This window comes from Athene cunicularia (assembly GCF_003259725.1).
Source record: "Athene cunicularia isolate RWA chromosome 4 unlocalized genomic scaffold, athCun1 chr4_part3, whole genome shotgun sequence".
NCBI lineage: Eukaryota > Metazoa > Chordata > Aves > Strigiformes > Strigidae > Athene > Athene cunicularia.
The window spans coordinates 11,355,547-11,362,324 of NW_020799100.1; the positions used below are offsets into that span (position 1 = coordinate 11,355,547).

General features: G+C 49.8%; 1 protein-coding gene across 2 annotated transcripts in view; it reads right to left on the reverse strand.

The window, feature by feature from the left end:
- Positions 1-6,778, reverse strand: part of LOC113480071 (BTB/POZ domain-containing protein KCTD12-like) — a 70,801-nt gene that overhangs the window by 62,347 nt on the left and 1,676 nt on the right. The gene's annotated exons all lie outside the window — the stretch shown is intronic.

The window sequence follows — 6,778 nt, forward strand, 5'->3', positions numbered from 1 at the left end:
GCTCTGGGGCATGGGCTGTAGCCAGAAGTTGATGCTGAGGAGTGTGGAGGGGAAATAGCAAAGCCTCAAGCTGGTTGTTTTTGTTGCTTCTTTATAAGGCAATGTTCCCTCATCCTCCGCTGGGAGCTTGCAGGGCTGTTCCTGCATGTCCCTCCTTTGTGTCCCCTTGAGCACTGAGGTTTTACAGCCTCCTCCATGGAGCATGGGGCACAAAGGCCTCTCCAAAAGACCAGGCTGGATTGGAGGGCAAACCTTGTTCCCAGGCTCTGGTGGCCCTCGTGGCCGGGCTACATGGTGGCTCTGTGTCTGCATGCCCTGGAGCTGACTCTTTGGGATGGCTCTGCAGCAATGGGACATGCAGAAATCCCCAAGGTTGCTTGCAAGACTCCTGTGCCCTCCCACTAAGCTTTACTCTGGATCTTATGTTCCCTTTCCTTAAATAGAGAAAAAGTTCTTGTTTTTAGAAACCCACTCATTTGTCCCAGTAATTCCCCTGCTGCCTCTGCATTAGGGACTTTTCCTTCTGTCAAAGGTACCACTGCCTCCCTCCAGATCCAAGTGAAAGGCAGACATCTGCTGCAGTTCTGTGGATGAAGCAGCTCTTTTGCAGGTCTCTGGTTGGTTATCCTCTGTTAGCAACACACTGTGTTCGTGTCTGCCAGACTGCTGCCTGTCTCAAGGTGCATCTCTGGCTCAGATGCCTTGCCAAGCTCTAGGGATTGCCCTTAACCTCTCTACTCTTGGGGGCTGTTTGACCACACATCTTGGTCAAACTATGCTGAGATGAAGGAAGAGCTGGTACAAGCAAGCTGCCACCCAAGACAGAGGTGCAATGAATGCTCTACAGGCTCAAAGCATAAGCTTTAAGTATCTGAGCATCCTTGATTTCCCAGGCCTGCTCAGTACCTCGATCTGCCTCCACAGAGGACCTGTAAATTAAACACGAACCTGACTCTGGTGCACTCCAGGGCTCTACAGCTCCTGCATGGGCTCAGCAGGCTGCTTGCCTGTGAGCTTGCAGAGGGCAGGGAGACCACAAAGTCTATTTTCTTCTGTGGTTTTGCTTCTTAAAGGTTGAGTTCATGCTCTGGGCAGGGGGAGGGGGATTCGAGGAGGAGGTCTGCTATAGTCCAAAACATATTTTCATGAGACTGGCAGGCTCCTAATAGTTGAAACACTGCCAGGCTGGAGTGAAACTAGCTCACAGATTCATGTCCTCTAAGAAAAGGGAAGAAATATGCTGTGTGAGCTTACACAAACCTTTCTCCTTAAGAAATGGAGCAAAAACCCTCTAGGCATTGGGAGCAGCTTCCTCAACATTGAAGGGACCTGTGCTTTTAGAAAGGGCTGAGCAGTCTGCAAACTGAAGGCTGGGAAATGGATGGTGTGCATCCCAAGTTGCACCTGAAACTTGGCTTCTTCCACTTATGAAATGACCCCAAAATCTACCTCACATTTCTGCATGGTTGTGGTGGGAGGGGGCTGCTCTCCCCAGACATGGTCCCTGGGGTAGGCACTAAGGTGTCCACCATTCTGCTCTCCAAAAGGCCCTGGGGAGGGGATTGATCTGAGCTCCTGGGCAAGCTGCACCAGTCTCTATCCTCGTGGTTCCTCTCATCAGGCAAGGGTGGCCTGGACTCAGCTGTGGCATCAGCTGGGGAGAACATGCCAAGGACCTCAGGTCTAGAGAACGAGGATGTAGTGGGGTTCTCTTCCCTGCCTTCCCACAGAGGTCCTCTAAACAATGATGGGAGAGGACCGTGACAGGCCAAGCTCCATCTCACTCATTCCAATGATCAGGAACATCAGACCTTCCCTGCCTGCTAGCCCCAGTCAGCCTTTGCCAGAGCTCCTAAATTAATCCAGGAGGCTGGGCTTGTACAGCTACTCCAGTAACACCAGCCAGGTGATTTGTGCTTTCCATGCAAATGCTCTTCTTCATACTGCTGGCAGGAGAGGCTTTTTGTGTCCCTGATTAGAATTGCAAGAGAGGATGGCACTTGAGAGTATGCAGTAAGAGCTGTGTTTATCCTCTGTAATTGCTCCATGCTCTTCTGCCTCCTGCTGAACCACATCATCCAATTTCGGGCTGAGTCTAGGAAACTGCGGGGCTGACTTAAGTTTTCTGTGATCTAGAATAATCTGTGAACAGGGTGCCCTGCCCTGCCCTGGGGTGTTGGGGGCTAATATGCCCTTTAGGGTCACTTTAAGGATGCTGTTGGCAAAGTGGACCGTGCATCACAGTGCATCTAGCCTGGAGAAGGGTAAGGGGGGAGAGGGAATAGACATCTGGGATGCAGGGGTTATGCTGTGGGCTCAAATATGATTTAGATGAAATCTGGTTTAGTCTATTTGCAAGAACATATTTCAGTCAGATACTGTACAGATCTGCCAGAGGAGGGGGATTGATAATTTCCAGCCATCCACCACCTAGAACTAAGTAAAACCTTTTTAACTGCAAGAGCCTTTTAAGAAAATCATCTGCACGTCATGAAGTCACAAAGTCTAACCTGCTTTAGCTCAGAACAAGCTGTCAGCACACGTTGAACAATCTTCATTTGGCAAAGTGATCCTGCAGCTCTCCGCCAGCTGCCGGAACAGCTTACCCAACCCAAAGTATCTTCTGGCTCTCACAACTTCCAGCAAATGCAAACATTGACTGCTCAGCTCTGTTTCCTCTCCTGCTTCTCCCATGGCCCCCGGGAGGAGGCCCAGAGGTCTCTCCATGGCTGGCCAGAGCAGAGCAATACTCTGCATATTGTCTCACCTCCTGCACTTTGCTGGTGTCAGCTGCTAAACTGAGCCTAAAACCTTGTTTTGTTAAACCCCCTCTTACAGAAAAGCAGACAAGCTGCAGTTTCTGCACCAAGAATTGGGGAACCCCCATCTCTCTGATTGTTTTTCTTAGTGGTAAGTATCAATACTGTTAGTTTTTTGGGGTTTATTTTTCAGATTAGAAGAGGTTGGTTCCAGCTTCCAGCTACTGCTTCTTCTACCCTTTCTGTGCTTCTCGATCAGTAAGTCTTTTGCTATTTCAACACCATGTCAAGTCAGTCTCAATCTTTGTGGTGTGCTGAATTGCCTGGGCTCCTCAGGTCTTCCATGGCAGGACAAGATTTCTAGACTGGGGACAGGGTTTTCTGTGTCTCCCCTCTAGTATCTCACATCTTCTGGACCCCATGGGACCCTGCTTGTCCTCTTCCCAGTGCCCCAGTGTTGATCTGCTTCCATCCTTATTGCCTCCTGGCTGCTGGCAGGATGGGGAGAGCTCAGCTTCTGGGCAGGGCAGGACTTTTCTGCCACCAAAGGGGGTCCCCTTAGAGAGGAGCTGAAGACAAACCTAGGAGATAAAATGTTTTCAGATGTTCTCCGGGGTGGCAGAGGTGTCTGATGGAAACATGGGATTTGGCTTTTCCTTAGGGAGAAAGCTCAGTTCCTGTAGATTTTGTGCAGAATGAGACGCCAAGCAAGTAACCATCAATTTGTGGGCAGGGTGCTCGCCTGGGAACACAGACCCAGCCTGAGTTCATGTTCTGTTTTATTTGAATGAGGGATATTATTTTGGGATGGACGATTTCCTGGGGATTTCTAAATGAAAGGGTGAGTTACATCACCCCTCAGAGGGAAAACAATCTTTGAAAGCTTAAAGCCCTCTACGAAAACATTCCTTGGTTTCTGGTGGGCCTAGCAGCTGCTGAGCTTTGCAGTAAGACCAGACTGCTTCCCAAAGGACACTCCCCTGCACTGCGGTCCACAGTCTTCCACAGGGGACCTGCTGCCACATGGAGACCCCCTTGGGAGGTGGTGAGCTTCTTATTTATCCTAAAAAACATCTTCAAGGCCAAAGTGGTAGGTGGTCTGGCATCGGGGGATGGACCAGCTCTAGCTTAGACATCCTCGCCTCTTATTCACAGCAGGACTCCTTCAGAAAAGCTGATGACTGCTCAGTGCAGGTCAGATTAAAATAACCACAGGGATCCCTCCTGGCCTTGGGCTTTTGCAGACAACGTGACTAATCCTCCAATGCACATGCAAGCCACTCTGGCTTACTGCAGGCGTGCACTGCAGTCTGCCTGCCCACGCACAGCTCACGTGCCCCTCCTCGGAGGTGCCAGCCTTCCTACACTGGAGAAAAGCCACCCACGGCCGAGCTGGGGGCAGCCAGATCCTCTCCTAGGCTCTGGACCTACAAGGTATGTGGAGGATCTTCGCTAACAGCTCCTGGGTAGGAGGAGCAGGCTGCTGCCACCAGCACCTCTAAAAGGATCTGGTGATATGCCTCAGTGCTAGCGACTTAATCCAGTTGTGCACTGGCAGAAATCAGTGCCTGAGAGTCATGCTGCATTCTTGGGAAGAATAAAATCACCTCTGAGTCCAGCATTCAGGAGGGAAGGAAACTGAACAAGATTTGATTTTCCCCTCAAGTCTCTATGGACATCCTGGATGGTGAGAGATGCTGAGGGGGGGTCACGAGCTCGAGGACAGCTGAGTAGGTCTAGGTGCTTTGAACAAGCACAACCCAGAGACAGACCACTGTGGTCCAGCAGGCAGCTCAGTATCTGGAAACACATGGAAATGCAAGCATGTTCCCAGGAGAAGCCAGCAAAACAGGCAACATCAAAAAAGTGCTTTCTGCACTGTGTCCTCGAAGCCCTGGCAACTGAGAGAGCTTCCCAGCTCACTTCAGCCATCCTTTGCTTTTTTTTTTTTCCCCAGCTCAAGTGACTTGCCATGATTGTTCAGAGGACGAGGACCTCAAATAGATGTTTTTCCATGACACCATTTCTCTGCAAATGGTCTCTCCTAAGGATCAAATTATCCAGGTTCTCCTCCCAGCCATGGGCATCAGCAAAAGGATACTCTTTCCATTACTAGATATATGCAAAGAAAAGAAACAAACTCAGATTGTTGTATTTTTGTTGAGATACATCTCAACAAAGGTATTTTTCCACAAAGTATTAGTTTTCATGAAAAATGTCAGACTCTAAAATGATTCAAAAGTAAACTCTTCTGCTCTGATCATATTTCACTCAGAGTATTAGGTTTAACAGCCCAGATCACATAACCTAGCAGATCAAAACCACCAAAATGTTGACTTTGCCATTATGGTTTCTCCCTCAGGAAAAATGCTTCCTCCTGTGAGATCAATTTTTCAGTCCAGTTTCAGAGGGGAAAAGCAAACATCAAAACACCAGCATTTCTCACAGGGCAGCAATTTCTTTTTCCAATCAGTCCTAATTAATAATGAGCAGAAAAATCTTTAGTTAAAAAGCAAACATAGAGTGTGTGTCCCCTCCCCCTTTACTGAAAAGATTTTAATTCTGTCCTTCAGCCTCTGTCTCCACACAGAGCTCAAGTTCCCGTTTCTTTTTTTAAAGCTGGTTGTCATTTCCTCTTCAAAATGCTGTTGCAATGAGGAACGGGCCCTCATAAAAATACCATTTTTGCCTTCCCCCTTCTCCAGGAGAGAGGGACTGCCTCGCTGTCAAGTTTCTGCTCACCCTGCATGTCAGAAGACTGCAGCTCTCCCGCCCCTTCGGAAACCAGCTGCAAACCTTCCTCCCAGATAAACCCCAAACAGAAATACCCCTTTCGCTGGCATCCAGCTGGCGAGGCGATCCTTTAGCTCCCTGAACCAAGTGCTTCATGGGGGCTGCTCGAGAAGCAGCCAGAGGCAGAGGGCCAGGGATAGATGGTGGGTGTAAGGGACCTGGCAGGTGAAGGCAGCAGTGGGGGATGTCAGGGTGACAGGGCCACCTGTAACTGCCCCTGCAGGCGTTGGCACCAAGATCTGCAGGCTAAAGCCTTGTGCCAGAGCTTGCAAGGCCCTGTGGCAGTGATGGGGATGAATGCATCATCCAGGGCTGGTCTGCACAGGGGTGGGTAATTCTGGACCTGACCGCTTGCATCAGCATCCCTGCAGGGATGGACTGCATTGCAATTTGGTCCAGCTGGCATGGGAGAGAGGGTTCAAAGAGGAGGAGCGGGGTCAAAGCAGGGCAAGAGGCCTCCAGTAAGTTTGTCTTCCTTCCTTCTCCTCTTTATTTGAGTCCATACACTAAAGCACATTGCTCCCTGCCCATGTGCCAGTGCTGTTGTCCTGCTCGAGCAGCACCTCTGGGTGCACATAGCACACCACCAGCACTACCGCCCTTGCACCTCTGCACACGAAGATGGAGGCGAGTTGTTTTTGTTCCTTTATTACACATTGCCCAGGCGTGGTAAAGCAGCAGCAGCCAGCCCCAGGCCCAAAAGCAGGCCCTGGAGAGCTGTGATTGAAGAGACCTTCACAAGAGAGTGCCAAAATGGCAAAGATTTTAATGTAGGGCAAAGATTCCCTCTAATCTGTGAAGTCGTGACTGCAGCTGAGCCCGACTGCTGCTCACTGGAGCAACCCAACCCCATCCCTCTGAAGCCCACATCGCTATCATACTCCAAAGGAAAGATGAAGGTACTTTTTTCTCTACAGACCTCTAACGAGTTTGAGAGATGTATAAGCATTTTACACCCTACAGAATGTAAAGTTTCCCCACTCCCCCCCACCTCCCTCCACATATGCATGAACAGAGCATCTGTCTATATGCCCCCTCCCACCCCCCAAAAAAAACCCCAAGGCATCCCAGAGCAGCAGTGATGCTTTGAATCAGAACTGCAAACACAGGGTGCATCTTTATCTAACCTTCCCAAGCACTGACAGTCTAAACGCTAAGCTGCTTACATGGGCTAATGGCAATATATCTGTGCTGCGAGGCTTCATCTTTCCACACCACCAACCCCC